Source organism: Phaethon aethereus (genome assembly GCF_964289735.1).
Source record: "Phaethon aethereus genome assembly, chromosome: 21".
NCBI classification, from domain to species: Eukaryota; Metazoa; Chordata; class Aves; order Phaethontiformes; family Phaethontidae; genus Phaethon; species Phaethon aethereus.
The window spans coordinates 8,390,689-8,407,102 of NC_138597.1; the positions used below are offsets into that span (position 1 = coordinate 8,390,689).

General features: G+C 41.1%; 1 protein-coding gene across 2 annotated transcripts in view; it reads left to right on the top strand.

Annotated features, from left to right (window-relative positions):
• The window catches only part of PRDM16 (PR/SET domain 16), a gene marked incomplete at both ends in the record, with an annotated part of 337,348 nt that overhangs the window by 92,093 nt on the left and 228,841 nt on the right, over positions 1 to 16,414 (top strand). The window lies entirely within an intron of this gene.

The window sequence follows — 16,414 nt, forward strand, 5'->3', positions numbered from 1 at the left end:
GCACGGTGTGAGGAACATGGCTTCTTCTGCTTTAGCTGTAAGTGGTATCAGCAGCTGTTTGTGGAAAAATACAGAATTTAGAATTTGAGGGTTGGCGGACAGTAACTGACCTTTATTGGTTTCTCAAGAAGCATTTTTTGCAGCGGATGGTTCATCATGGCATAGTGTTTAATAGATCTTGAATTATCCAGGATGGGATCAGAGGTAAATGGTGCAGGGGTTAGAAACCAAATCGAGCAGAAGTTTTGTTATTTCTGCAGACTTTCCCATTTGAGATGAGTACAGTAAAAAATATTTCTGTGGAAGTGATGTAATCCCGTAATAAATTTGTGATGAAAGCACAATTTGCCTTTTCAAAAAAAAGGTGGAATGTATTTGCATTTGGAAAAACAAGTCTTGTTTTTTAAAAACTTTTCAAACAAACCATGAGAATTCCAAGGTCTGTTGATAGACACCGCAGTTACCTGGCTGTGTCTCCCTCGTGACTGATAAGTTACAGCTTTATTTTGATAATGTACCGTTGGTGAGATAACTGAGACAAAGGAGGGGCTTTCTCATGTTACATAAAGTAACTACCCTCAGGTAAAGCAACTCAGTTGTTCATAAGTTGACCCATTGACCTTCTAATCACTGACAAATTATCCACTGCTTTATTCTGCAGTCTTCATTATACACTGTTACTAAACAGACTAATTTCTTTTTTATTAGGACAGGATCACTGAGGTGCAATAATGAGCCTTTTCATCAACTTCAGTGAGGGGTTATGGAAGTATTTCTGTCATTTTTACATAAATTTTAATATACCACGATAGTTCCCGTGGCAGTTTTTCAGACATTTGTGATGTGGAGAGTGACACTGTGGCCTTTCAGGTGTTTTATAAAATGTTTTAGAAGTTGAAGACCTTATGGAGGAAAAGTCTTCGTACAAGGTATGCCCTGTCCCAGGAATAAGAATATCACGCAAGTTACTTCACGGCCCTTCCTCCTTCTGCGTGCGCTAGAGCCGTGAACCTGGTCAGACCCTCTTCACAGTGCTGTGGCCTTGTCAGCAGCAGTGGAATTTGCAGCTGGTTTTGTGCGTGTTGCTGAACTGGGTTAAACCCTTCCCATGTAGACCCACTGCACCCACGGGAGCCCCAGCTTGTGCTGGAGCTGCTTTCTGTGCTTACTGTGCCGACACCAGGGCTTTGTACAGGTGAAGGTACTTCTACAGAAGGAGGTTTGTACACTAGTAAAACCCCAATCTGAGGGACCTCTCTAACCGTTGATTGACAGAATAGTCCAAAGCCTGAGCTCTACAGCAGACTTAAGTAAGTCTGAAGGGAAAAAAGCAGGAAACGTGTTTTGCCTAAAATAACAGAGATAACTTGATGTTGCTCGCATGATATTTTTTAACATTTCCCATCAGTCTTTTCACGACAGCATTTCCAGTTTTTCAAAGGATTTATTGTGAAGGTATAGGGAGCATGGGGGAGGGCAAACAAATTAGGGGTTTAAAATTACTATTAAGTATCTTATTTTCAACCCCCTTGACTGAGATCCTCAGTTCAGAAGGAAAGAAATCAGTGAACCATAGTCTACATTTTGAAAGAGAACTGGTGAGCTTAAGTTTCCTGTATTAAACATCTTAAAGAAACCCAATTTTTCAGAAAGCTGTAAGTACCTGCATTCTACACAGACATTTCCTTTTTGGTGTTTCTAACGGGGCAGCAAATGCTGGGACATCTAAAATCACTTTTGAAAGCTTAAAACACTATGTTTGATAAGTATTTGCTTCCCAATGTCCTTCCAGCTACCAAGGGTTGGAATTTTTTGTACTTCATAATGTATGAGCTAAAACAATTCCAAATCTAACTACCTCCCAAAAATTTATTTTAAAATTTGTTGACTGGGAGAAGTTACCAGTACTGCTGAGCGAACAAGTAGGCCAAGTCAGAATTTAGCTTTTGAGAAGCTTGGCATTTGATCTTTTTCCTCCTCCTTTGTGTTTATTTGCATTCTTTTGGCTCTGAGCTGTGCCATCAGGAGTAGGAGCAGAACTATTGTATACTCAGGTGGGGTATATTCAGTATGTCCCGTGCATAAAATCGAAGAATTTCACAGATTACCACGCAAACTTTATCTGACCTTTCGGGACAGAATTTCCACTGTTCTGAGGTCTGCTTTTCACCCACTGTGTTGGTCCTTCTTTAGTCCCTTTTATCGTTGGCATCAGGAAGCCTGCATTTATGATGTAGAACCTCAGTGGAACACCCTGGCACATTGTAAGAAACACCAGGTAGAGAAATAGAAACGGGGCTCAGGTGACAACATGTAGTACAAATACTGCGATAAAGCATTCTGCTTTTGAAGGACACAGGCCTAAAGTGTGAGAACCTTTCAGTTTGGGTTTGTTGCTCATCCCTTGAAAACTGGGAGATTAACTTTTTTTGGCAAGGAGCACAGGAGTGGGTGCTTAGTCTGTATGGTTGTAATGCTTAAATGGCTGTATGTTTAAACCCTCCATTTTCAAACGCAGAGTCTCAAGTGCCTAAACCACAGTGATGCAGAAAATGAAACAGAAAGCTCTCATTTTTAGACATTCCAATTCTGTGTTCATTCCAGTACTGCACATCCTTAGTATCTGTTGAGAGGCTCATGCTTTCCTTTACGCGTGTTGGAGAGAGAATCCCAGTGAAATCTTTGCGATCCTGTGTTTCTTCAGTAAGCGTTTGTGGGATTGATCTTAATCAGAGCAACATATAATCTCTTAGAAGACTGTCAGTGAAAACACACAAAACAAGACGAGGTTTGTTGAGTAGATGAACTGCAAATTGAGTTAACTGCAGCATGAGAAACGAACTGATGATAAATTCTTGCAAATGGGCGGGTGTTTTTTGAGGTACTGGTAGGTGTAAACTGTGGGTATTTTAGTTGTAAGCCTTTGTTGCAAGATTTAAAAAAAAATAAATCAAGTGAAATCAAAGGCTTGGGTTTGCATGATGGGAGCTATATGGAGATTATGGCTGATGATTAGCATCTCTCACAAAAAGTACTCTCAGTTCAGGTTCACAGAATTATTTCCCTGTTATCTTTGTTGTTGATGGCATGATTGTATATAGATTTCCACAGAAGTGTTCTGTTATTTTGGAGTAAAAGGGACCTGCTGTATTGTTTAAAACGCACTTGTTCCAATTCTGAGTACTTTCCATCTGTTTTCCTATTTCCTTCCTCTTGATAGGAGCAGCATTTCCTCCCCTTCCTACTCTGTTGGAGGGGTGGAGAGGCAGAGTCTGTGCAAAGCCTTGCTTAGCTCTGCGTTAGAAGATATTGCCCAAGATTTAAGTCCCGTCTTTGGGAAAAGAAAAAGGGAAAGCGTGGAGAAGGAATAATTTTTGTTCGTTTTTGTTGCAAAGGCATTTGGAGGAAGCATATATGGAAGGCTTTACAGAAAGGGAACCTAGATAGAGTAGGATCACCATTTTTACTATCTTAATAGCTTGTGGGTGGCCCATGCAATACAAGTTTGGGCCCTAGTCCAGGTCACGGTGAATTAAGGGTCCACAACAGAGGAACCCTTCTTCAGCAAGTGCTAATTTCTCCCTCCATGCTCTCCCATCACCACACATGCTCTCTTTGCCATTCCAGCGGATGGCCGAACGTGCCGAGTTGGCAAAGGAGGAGCGTTTATTCTCCTCTCACCCTTGATACGTAGTTCCTCCCGCACCCCTCTCTGGGACTTGGAGAATAATCCACGTCTGAGGCACGTTGGCCGTCTTTCCACCCGCGCTGCGTCCAGTCGGAGGTAGGCAGAGCTCACCCCGTCTGTCAGCCACCTCTCGCCTGTGTTAAATAAAAGTGAAGGAAGAAGTTAAGAGGAGAAGAATAAGAAAGAAACGCAGATTTCCCAGAAAGGCGCCTGGGAGACGGAGCGTCGCAGGGTGGTGGCAGTGGGGCTCTGTCTTCAGCTGACCCCCAGCTGCCTATAACAGTTCTTATGTAACCTTGTCTTCCCCTCAGAGCTGTATGGTATAATGGATTTCTTTAAATTAATAATGCGTAAAAGGAGATTTACACCGCAGTGCTAAAATATTGTCTTTGCCTTTTATTCATGCATTTGTCACTGTAATCTCTAATAGAGGTGTTCAGTGGGGGGATAAATAATGAAGGGTAAAAAACTCTGTCATAATCCAGAGCCATTTGCAAATTCATCACCAATATTCTTTTGGAAGCAGAGACAGAGGGAGATGAAAAATATATACTGGTGCTAATATATCTCACTGATTTCCATCTCCCATTTATTCAGAGAACCTACTTTGAGCTATGATAGAATGTGAATCCTCGAAATTGCCATTCCTTTTCAAAGACGAGTCTAAGGCTTCTACTGGAGCCTCTTGAGCAACAGATTAAATATAGTCAATGAATACTAAGTTAATGTACTTTATAGTCGGACATAATACACTTACCTTGTGTTTTTTGGTTAATTAGGGTTTATGTTCTCGTGTACAAAATAATAAGGAGGTTGTAGCAATTCTTTAGCATTTAAGCTGTTGTGAAAGCTTTTCAAGACATGTTTAAAAAGGCAAGAAAATAAAAGCAAATATTTTAAAGTAGGAATCCTGTAAAGAATTTTTTAATTCATTATTGAAAGTAAGAGTGACTTAAATAAGTTAGAAGAGCCATCCTGAAGCAGACGCAATTTCTCACAGAGTTCAGATTCTTTTAACCTTCATAAAAAATGTTGCAACTCTAGAATTTTGAAATTGTGGTCTTGGGACAAAAGAAAATGTGTTATTGCAAAAGAGCTTCCCTTGTCGTATTCCCTGACCATCTAAGCCTATGAATTATTACAAAATTTAGAGGGTAAAGACTCTTTTTTTCACAGATGATGTGTGGCATTATACGGGGGTTCTTTGGGTAAGGTCAGGATATAGCATCGTATGCCTATACGTGACGTTAAAACTAAACCCAGGCCATGTTACGCCTTTTACTGGAGCCTTTACGGTTGCCCTGGTACCAAACTGGGTAGTTTGATCGAACCCAGATATTCTCCTACAGTGTTCCTATAGCACGTGAACTAGTGAGCTGCAAAGGAACTGAAAGAATAGGCTCAGTTTGTAGGAGGGGTTTCCTTATTGGCAGGTAGCGAGGAGTATGGTTGCCACTCGGCTCGCGCGCAGTGAAGACCAGGCTGTCTTTTTACCGACTTTCCCGGGTGATTATACGGCAGCAGCACTGCAGCCAGTGTAGAGCAGCGGGAGGCGTTTCGGGCATGAAAAACTTGGGTCTAATACATATATTGTATCTGTATTATATATATGTTATATATAATACATATATTGTATCTATATTATATATATGTTATATGTAATATATATTAATATATGTATTTTTATATATATATTAAGGTAGTGAATGGCGCTGTGCAGCCTGTGAGCTGAAAAGTGCCTGGACTTAACAGAATCTGCTGTTCTATGTGCGATTTGCTCCCTGCTGCCAAGCCGGGGCTCGGTTAGAACCGGCAAGCAGAGTGAAAACAGAATGTAGTAGCACTCTGAAAAGGGGGAGAAGATGAAATATATCACAAGATAATAGGAAAATAAACCATTAAAAGGCTCTGTTTCCTATTATCATGTGGTTTTATGTTAATGAAGTTGTTCCAGGCCTGTTTGAGTTTAACTCAAGCAGGGGAATATGAGTAATATGAAAAATATGTGGGGATGAAGACCCTAAGTTAAAAAGTCTGTGAAACATTTAATGTTTTCATTCACCATGCGTTTCAGAAGAAGATAGAAAGCAGCCAGAAAGTGGTACGGAAAAAACATTAAGCGCCAGATTTTCCTTTTTGTGATCTCTGGATCTCTGAATCGGTGTTTACAAAAGCAGGGCAAACTTGACACGGGTGCTAGTGTGGACAACTGCGGAGACGATTAAGTTCAGGTTCATTTCCTCAGTTTACCCATATTTACGTAAATGCCTTGATGAATCTTGCAGTTCCGCAAAAGATGCCGTGGGTGATAAATCGCCACCTCTGTGTAGGGTATCTGTCCAGATTTAAATAGTGTCGCTTTTTTTTTAACAGCTAATTGATTTATAAAAGAAGAAAAAAGTCTTGGAGGTAGAATTTGGAAAGCAGCTTTGATCAGAAAAATGGAAAATCATGAAAATGTCCAGAGACTTGAATGTTTTTTGTAGTGTTTTATTTCAGAGAAGCTAAAAGATTTAGCTCTGACCTGAAATGACCTGAAGTTAAAAAAGGAAGAGAGAGAGCACAAAAGGACTAAGATGTCCCAGATTGAGAAAAACAGATTCCATTGTGAATTGAGTTGATCTAAAATTTTTTAAAATTATTTTTTAGTTAATGGAAAACCCTGAAAAAATCTGCTGTCATTTGATACTCACTGAACTCTTTAAATTAGTTTTTGCTTTGAGAATGAACTAAAAAAATATAATCATTTGGGATAGCAAGGATCATATCCAGGAATTGGTTGGGAAAGGTTTCCTAACTTATCTTACGGGGCAGCAGAATGCTTTCACAGCTTTTATCGTTTGCTGTACATGAACATCCCAATTTTTGCTCCTTGCTTTTTTAGATGAGTAGGGTCCAGAGCACAGGTCTAAGAAACGCGGAGGTGCTGCAATTAAAATAGTGCGTTCAATTGGAATCGCTCTCGGGAATGGCTAAGAGCTGACAAAAACGAACAGAGAGAAGCTCATTTCATTGTTCACTGCCTCAGAGCTGTCCTGGCTGCTAGTCAGGCATCTTACCTAGCACTTGGTCAGCCAAAAGAGGTTAAGTTTTTTGGGGTTTGTTTGTTTGTTTGTTTTTATTTGTATGTTTTGTGGGGTTTTTTTTAAGTGACTTTGCTTTCTGTCTTCCTGCTGGATATAACAAGAGCAGTAAAGCTAGGGACTCTGAATCCACACCTTGCCCCAGGCAAGTAAAAGATGCTCTTTCTTGCTTTCAAAGGCAGACATCTGTTTTCTCAAAAAAGGATCTCTTAGAAATCAAAACAGAGATAAAGAACCTACCACTGATTTAAGGAAAGTAATTTTTTAAAACGTTCTTTCAAAAAGAGAACTTCCTGTAATAACTTCCACGCATGTAGTATTCTAAATGGACTGCAGAATTAAACAATAGGTGTCATAGGAAGAAAGGCACTGAACACAAAGTCAGGTAAGAAGAAGATTTTCAGGTGAGCTGCAAAATGACCTATTGAAAGGGGGATGGAATGGGAATGGCCATGAAAGGAAAGTGAAAGGAAAGGCTTAGTACCGAACTAGGTGCACAGCTGGAGTCTGAAGGAATTTGGTGCTGCGCAACCTGAGTTTAAGTACCAAAAAGATACAGAAGGTGCAAAAATTGAAATTTAATTATTTATTTATGTTAAAGTACTCTTTACAGGGTAGAGAACTTGCTTGAGCATCTGGGAAGAGGTTTTCTTGCTTGTGTTGTTCTGGGTGGATGATGTTGTTAATAGGCAATATTAGAAGACAGTAGCTATATTTACTTCAAAATAAAAATAAAATGCTAATTTTGATTGGTCTATTTTCAGTGCATCTGCATTTTTTCCTGAAAAATAAACAGTGAAAAATAACAGTCATTTAGACACCTGGTTGAGAGCAGAAGGATTTTTCTTCTTAAAGAGAAAGCTTTAAGTTCCCTTTGGTAACAGTCAATATTTCAAACAATGTGGGACTGTTGCTGGCCAGTCAGAAGCAAAATGTAAAAATATTTTTATCTTAAGTATTTTTCTTAATAATAGCTTCAAAGGCAGAAAAAATGCTTTTTCAACTGCAGCTGACTGTTGAATGCTGTGGCCTGGCAAAGTCCAAGTTGCAGGGAGGAGAGGACCTTGCATTTCGGTGGTGTTATTGGGCAGCCTGGAATGTGAATCATTTTGCCATGGTATAGGGCCCAACAAAAGCATTGCTAGCAGGAGTGATGCAAGAGGAAGAAACGTCGTGTTGTGTAGATCTACATGTAGAGATCTCTCCGTGTAGATCTACGCAACACAAATCTAGATTTAGGACTAAAAGAGTTGTAGCAAGTTTTAGAGTAAATCCTTGCAGCTGTAGCTATCAAGTCTCACTGAAAATCTCCGTAATCAATAGTGGAGAGTGTAACTAGCCTGGGTGCCGATGGGCTGACGAGGCGGTGGAACGCAGGGGCGACCACCAGTTGTTAAATGGGACGGTTAACTTTATTTCATTACTCGGACCAGTAATCTCCTGCCTGTGAGTGGGGAAGTGGGGGTGCTGGATGTAGTATCGCCGAGGAAACTGGAGAGAATCATTGGGTAGAAATGTGGGAGAGGGTGTGGTAAGGCTGAGTGTTTCTTTCCCCATCTCTTCCCTTCCTCTAGCAGCTGTGCTCCCACCTGAGCGAGATGGGTGCTGGGGGCTGCCCTAAGGAGCCCTGATCTCGCAGTCGTCTTTACAACCTGGCTGCATCGCATGGCAGTGCTGAGCTAGTCCTGAAACAGATGACTCCAGGCAGGTGTTCCATGCAGCACAAATTTTAAGTAGAACGCTGCTTATTATTAATTACTAATGCTATTTTTGCATCAAAACTGCATTCTTAAAAAAGGAAAGGTAGTTGACTGTGTTGTGTGTAAGGCCATAGGAACCATCGCTAATCTAAGTGGGTGAACAGTCTGCTGTAGGACCAGGGTTAGCGGTTTGCACCTAGACGGGTTCTTGTTCCTGCTTTGATGTTTAAATTCGTAGAAGTTGTAAATGGGACAAAATGGCTTCAGGGTGGAAGAGTATAAATTGGCACAAGGTGGGTACTTGGTGCTGTCAGTAGTGCAGAGAAAATGGCAGCAGATGGAATTCCTTATTGCCCCTGGTTATTACTGTATCTGAGTTGCAACATAAAACAGGAATATCACCTTGCCTTCTGTTTTGCTGAAATGAATTAACTGACAGGAAATCATGGATTTCCGAACCCAGCTTTCCTTACGACATTCCTTGCTGCAAAAGGAGAATTAAACCGGTGAAAGTGAGTAACAAGAAACAGGTTCTAAAATTATTCTATATGGTAAAAGAGTGAAACAACATCAACCTGTTTAGTGGCAGTTCTACTTGCTTTTAAAAAAGGGGTTTAGGGAAAGATAAACTGTGACTGAGGGAATTGAGAGTGCAGAGAATTGATTAGTAGATGGCGGGTTGCAATGGAGGCGTAATGTCTGTTCGAGGTGGTGAGACGCCGCGAACACCCCAACAACTGCTTTATAGCACTGGTCCCTGCAGTCTCTTTTACAGCGGTCCTAGGTACAGTGTGTTGCTGCGTGTGCTTTCATAACTGGGGGGGAAGAATCCACTGAGTGCTTCAGAAAATTCTCCGTTAAATCCCTTATTAGGTCATGAATGGAAAAAAACCAGTAAAAACTTTCGAAAGAGATTTTTGGAATTCTCACCATGGTTTTATTATCTTCATCACTTTCAATGGTCTTACTGTTGAAACTGCTTTAGTGGGAGTTCCGAACTGGTGGTACAGGGCAAGGCTGAAAGAATGCACTTTCTTTGCCACTGCTTGTACAATACAGCAGGAACGTTCAAAATTCTTGCAAAGATTCATTCTTTTCCCTGTTCTTCCACTACCGCAGAGTATGTGTAAGTCTCCTTCCTCATGCATTCGTACGGGAACTGCGTTTCTTCAGATTTCCCTTTTTGGCTGACACTGTTTTTCAAGTTAAAAATTGCAGTCCAATACGTGTATTGTTTTTGATTACTGCAGCACTGTCATAAAGAGCACAAAGACTGTGCCATTTAAATTTTTTTTTTCCCCAAAGAATTGTAGTGTCTGGGTTTGATGCGTATCTTTTCTGAGTATTTTGCACTGTGTTCAGAAACTTGAGATTAGAAGCCAAAAAATTAGAAGCAAAAAAAGTTGGGCCTATATGCCAGAAAGTGCCGTGTGTTACACTGACAGTTTCTTTCAGAGTGTTTCCAGGCACAAGTGGCTAGCGCTCGATGATCTGGAAGCCAGCAGTTTTCAGAGCCTGTTATTTTGGAAGAAGGATAGGAGGATTCCTTCAATTCCCTGTGAAATGTGGTTACTTGAAATCTTCAAGGGGAGAGAGGCGAGGACTTTGGGAACAAGCTTTGATCAACCCAACTGTGTTTCCAAGAGTTTCCAAAATTGGCCCCTGAAAAGTGCTGCTGGATTTAAGAGGTTACCATTCCTGCCTTCTCGCGCTCCCTCCCTCGGAAGTTGCAGGAGGGGTGGCGGAACTGGGGATAGGTATTCCGCCTGTGCAGTACCACAGGGGTATTCCTTCCGGTGGAAGGTGGGGAACGGAGGGCAGTAGAAATTAGACAGCTGCAAGTCACCACAGCTCCTTTGGAGGCTTGCTGTACACTGGTGAAAGTCAGTGGAATAGGCTCCTGGAACCACCTAGACAATTAAAAAGAAATTAATACACGGTGCTTAATGAAGTACTTTTGAGTCACAGTAGGTGACTTGACATTTCTCCTTTCCTCTTTCTCTTAGCACCTTTGTGCCTTCCTCAGTTTTCAGGCGTAGCTTCCTTCGGCTCCACTGTTACTATCTAATTTCTCTTTCTCTACCCTTTTTTTCCCTGCCTCAGCAGCTTAAAAAAAAAAAAGAAAAAAAAAAAAAAAATCCTTTCTTTCCTAGCCCTGTGGCTGTGCTCTCCTTTCCTCTGCTCGTGTCCCAGAGCCGTGCTCGGGTCAGCAGCAAGCTAACGCTTTTGTCAGCGTGATTAATAGCGCTGTGGATTGTCGTTAATTCACTGGCTAATGACTGCAACTCTGGCCGCTCCTGGAGTAATCGGGTGATGTATGTGGGGAGCGCGCACCTCATGGCAGAGGTGAAAATCATTTCGACAAGTCAAATATTGTCACAGGGAACAAATGGCTCTCCCTGTTAATAAAAATTAATGAATTTTTTTTACCACTGGCCTGCTAAATGAAGCTGTGGAGTGGCTGAGTGGAGGGGACAAGCTCGGTGGAATTAAGCACTTTATTTGATGGTTAAAACTATAAACATCTTTATTACGGTTGTGATAGGATGTGGCAAGTGTTGTAGGGGATTTTGTTTGTGTTCCAGAGGTTTGTTCAGATACACAGAGGCTTTTTGGAAGTTTGTGTCTGTGTTTGCATTGGGAGGGGGAAGAGGGAGAAAACAAAAGAAGTTTGGTCTGGTATAGTGAGGATGAATGTTTAATATTAGGAAGCAGCGGACCCCCCCCCCCGCTTCATTCTCTCAAGGCTGTGGCCAGAGCGCCCTGGCCACTCCTGGGCGCAGAGCTTTGGCAAAGCCGCCTCTCTGCTCGCCGAGCGCCACTGGCTGGCTTCTTCCTTTCCATCAGTTCCTTGCCTGGTCAAGCCTCCGATTACACTAATGTTCAAATAGCTGTTGACACTTGCTACCAAGCCGAGGCGTGGCGTGGTCCTCGGGGAGGGGTTGTTCTCATCCCTGGTGGCTTTCCAGACTATGCTGGAGGTTGAGGTGAGAGGCAGAGATGACATGGCAGAGGCAGCATCCTTGAAGAAGTCAACAGAAGTGTTTGACCCTGCAGCAGGAACTGGTACTTGACTACCTGTTAGCTAGTGATCCACATCCCCTAGGTAATTACTGAAGAGTTTGGCTTGGTTTCCTGAGGACTTCTGACTCTCTCTGTGCTGATGAGAAATGTTGGGTCCTATTAGTGGGATAATTGCCTTAGAGATGCAATCTATAGAGCATATGACTCTCTGTATGCGCGATACGGCCCACCAGTACCTCAGATTCCAGAGAGACTAGTGGGAATACTGCTTGAGTCCTTGGGGTGTTAGTTTTCGGAGCCAATCTAGATGGACGCAGTCTTTCGGAAATGGTCAGAGAGCTTTGATCAACTCCTTTTTGTTTGCATTAGCTCCAATTTTTATACTCTTGCCAAGCTGACCAGTGAAGGACCACTTGAAAATCCTAGTGTTAAGTGGAAAACAATGTCAAATAACCCTGCTATAAGACCTTATTTGTTCTCTCAAATCCATACGGGAAATCTTCTTCAAGCAATTTCACCATTCTAAAGTCATGTGTAACACCATGCCATGAAAAATACCCCTTGACCTCTCAGAGATCTTTAACGTTTTCCAAGTTATCATATATTTGACTATTTAAGGGGCAGAAAGACGGAGGGATTAGAGAAGGAGAACAGAGGGAAGCCTTAAAACAAACAAACAAACAGACAAAAGACCTCAATGTCATGCTGGAATGAATGTTCACTTTGCAGACCAGGGCACAGCAGCAATCCTGCAGCGGGATTTTTTGAGGGGGTGTGCTATCTTGCATGCTCCCTTTCTTCGGTTTTCTGCAGAGATGCTCTGACAGAGGCTATCCCGGTGAACACAAGGAGAAATATTTGTACTACTTAAAAATGCATTGCTTTTCACAACAAAGTGTAGATACTGTCTTGGGAGAAGTTAAGGGCTTTGTATACATTTGGGTTGTGTTTCCCTTAATGAACTTTTTTTCCTGTCTGAATTTAATGTTAAGGTAAACATGTTTGCTGCGTCTAGGAAAAGGATCTCAAAAGAAGAACCCCAAGAAAGCGGAATGCCATCTTTGGGATTTTAATCCACTTTATGTGGATACAATTTTATGGGTAGCAAAGTTTAGAAACGTGTTTAAATCACTGAAGAGCAGCGAAAACTTCCTGCGTCAGAGATGATTAATTGTCACGTAATTCAGGATGGAGATGCTCTCTTTCAGACTAAACACTAAGCAAAGTCTTGACTGCTTTTGGCTGTTAAAGATCCCGTTAGGGTCTTAACTCCCGTTCCCTGTGTGAAAATGCAGTAGTGCATTGGGTAATGAGGTGTTGTCCAGGTTTAACGTTTTTCTTTGGGGTGAAGTCTTCTTCCCTTATGCTCTCAACTGTGTGCAGTGCTTCTGAGTGCTGGTAAATGAGGAATTTGATTCCAAATGTGACCAGTTTAGCGATGTCTAAAAAAATATTGAAAGACCTAGTTTATAATTTATACATTGTGTTAGAGACCGTGGGGATTAGATAACTGCAGGAGAACAGCGAACAACATCTTGCTGCAGCTTCTGCTTTCGAAGTATATTTTATTGATGCCCTTGAACACTAGGTTTGGCATATATTTCTTAGGAAAATCTACCCTATTTGTCAATGAGAGAGACAGAATAAATTAAAACTCGATGAAGCAATCCCAAATCTGGGTTAAGTGTTACTGTGTTTAAAAACAAATTCTTTGTGGTAAATAAGAAACAAAGAGCCTGTCTTTCGAAAAGACTTGGAAAAGTATAAATTTAAACTTAGTAACTTACGTAAAAGTCCACTGCTACTTACTTACGTAAAACAATACCATATTAAGTGAAATACACGTTGTTTTGGCCTTGTCTAGGACATTGTAGGTCCATTTGTATTTTTCATAACATATCTGTGAGCTTATACACAGGTATCTGGCGCTCGGAAATTAGGCCAAGAACCATGTGTGTTCAATTGTAAAAAGTTTTCTGCTGGGGCTGGGCAATATTGAATAAATCTTAATTGTTGTGTGGGAGTTTATCAGTATTATCTAACTTTCAACAAGAAGGAGAATTTTTTTAACAAGGCTAGAATATTGGTTGTTCCATAAAGTTGTGCTGAAATATCTTGAAGTGACCTGGCAATGTTGAACTGAAATATTTGGGAGCATGTTATTAAAAAAACCCCTGGACTTAAACCTTTCTTCCAATGGAAAAAAATTTCAAAGTTGTATCACTTTTTATGGGATTGTTATGAGGACTTTTGAAAGCACAGTATTTCTGCAGGCACTTCCATCTTCTGTAGACACTGATGCAGGAGGGAGAAGCCCTAGCTGCACAGCAAAATTCCATGGTTCATCTACGTATCAACGTTTAAGAGGCGTAAGTGAAGCTTTGGATCCCATCTCCAAGCTCTGGTTCGTAGCGGTTGGCTGCCTCGCCTGGTGGGAAGGCTCATTGCTTTGGTTGTCTTGTGTTGCTGTAGCTCCGTATTCATCTTGCTACAGTTTGTTGCTTCTGTTGGACTCCTCAGAGGTGCGGGAAGGGCCCTGACCAGGCACGTCGCAGGACTGGGTTTATGTCTTGCTTCCAGAAGAGGAGGCTGGAAGTGTAATGTCACTTAGGAAAAGGTTTAAGCCTTCCTAAAGCAAACACTGTTACGGTGGATCTCCTTAAAAGCACCAGTCTAGCAAAGGAATGGTGAAGCTGTCAAGACTCAGGTTTCTTTCCTCTGTTGTCTCGTGGTTTTTTTGTTTTAACTGTAATTTTAATTTTGCCTCTTACTTGAGGGAGCCCTATTCTCTTTACTTAGGATCATGGGCCTCTGGCACAAAGTCCGCTTATCCAGTGTATTTGAGCCCATTAGCTATCTGTACTGCTCCTTTTTCTTTTCTTCTTTTCCTCTTTTCTTCTTTTCCTCTTTTCTTCTTTTCCTCTTTTCTTCTTTTCCTCTTTTCTTCTTTTCCTCTTTTCTTCTTTTCCTCTTTTCTTCTTTTCCTCTTTTCTTCTTTTCCTCTTTTCTTCTTTTCCTCTTTTCTTCTTTTCCTCTTTTCTTCTTTTCCTCTTTTCTTCTTTTCCTCTTTTCTTCTTTTCCTCTTTTCTTCTTTTCCTCTTTTCTTCTTTTCCTCTTTTCTTCTTTTCCTCTTTTCTTGTCTTTTTTTTCTTTATTTTTTTCCTCCCCCCCCCCGGGGTATATTTTTGTTAGCCTGGGCTTTTTATTTGAAGAGAACAATGATTTTTTAAAAAACATCCATGCTGTTTTTAACTTACATCAAGCTGTTGCGATATGTATCTCCGAGAGAATTATTTTCAGTGTGGAACTGAAAAATCTAAATTTTGGTATGCTTCATTATGTATTTTTTCCATTTATATTATAATCTAGTATATTCTTCTGTGGTTATCCTTGAAAAGTATTTTTTAATCTCCATGAATGAGATTGAAAGTTGTTGGCTGGGCAGAAGATATTTATTTTCAAATTATAGTAAATGAATACATGGCTGAATATACCTCTTTCAGAGATGGCTGAATTTGCCTCCACTAGTAAATAACGTTAGCCAGAGCTTCTCCTTCCCATCTTGCTCGTAATCACTGCAGTCTCCTTTGCCATAGCAGATTGCCCAGTCCTGACATGCATCTCTTTAACATGGCCATGTGACTGTTAAAATCCAGGAGTTGAAGAGTTAAGGCGCAAATAAAATCTCAAGTTCAGACTGTCAGCTTAGATAGTGCTTAGCAAGGGTCGAGGAAAAAAAGCCAGTTGTGATTTAGAAGAAAAACAGTGAGATTTGACCAATTCCATGGAATACCTTTCTTAGCCCCAGGGCAAGTGGAAGTGGTATATTAACCAAGGAATAGAGCAGAGGAGGAAAAAGGCCAAATCACATTTCTTTGAAACAAAGAGGCTTTTTACCAGGAACAAGCCTTGATAAAAATTACAGTGGCATCGCAAGTCATTTCACCCGCTCTGCCTCAGGCTATATTAAAGCAGTGAGGAAATAGGGGATGCAGCAGCCCTGAAATACAAATACAGTAGTCCCGGGAGTGTTTTTAGTATAAATAATCCCTTTTAGAATAATGCAGTGGCTTTAAATAGGGCCAGGTGGTGGGTGCAACACCCAAGATTGCTTTGGAAAAGAGCAGAGGGAAGCAGGGTAACGTGCCTCTGTCTGGGTGTGGGTATGTGCCCTGCAAACACCATGTCTTCCTCACGCTTCCACATCTTCCCAGATTCTGACTTAAAACAGAATCTGATGAAATTAGCCTTAAAAGAATGTTAATTGATCTGTCAGGCTAAGCCGTAAGAGTACTGTGTGTGAGTGCGAATTGAATGGGTCTAAAACTACCACAGAGTTCCCTGGCATCGGGCAAATTATCATTGGAGTTCATGAGATTCCTACGAGTGTATCTACTGTTGCCTGAACGTTTATTCACAGCTCCTTGGGCAAGTCCTGTCGCCCATCCGCAAAATCTTCAGGAAACCTACCTGTTTAACAGTATTTGTTTACGAAGCGTTAGGGAAGGATTATACGCAGTGTTACGTCTCACTGTCAGTTGTTGAACTCACCGTCGTTCCTGTCCTACATTTTGCAGAAAAAGTCTAGGAGCACTTTCTCCATCAGAAGTGACTTGTAAAGAGACTTCAGTGGAAAAAAGCGCTGGGATTAAACATATGCTTGGTTCTTTGTCGGGTACTTTTGTTTTTCCTATAGAGAGGAAAGCCTGTCTTTAAAGAGCCCTTGAGTGATCAGGAAAAAAATGCCCCAAACACTAGTGTCTGCAGAGATGCTCACAATGTGAACTTTCTTGAAACTAGGATGCGAAACATTTTGAGAAAGAGAGAGAGATCTCTGCGGAGAACGGGATTTGAAAAACTGGTTGTGTTTCTTACTGTCACCGCTTTCTGCATGATAATTCCATTCTTTCATAGTAGTT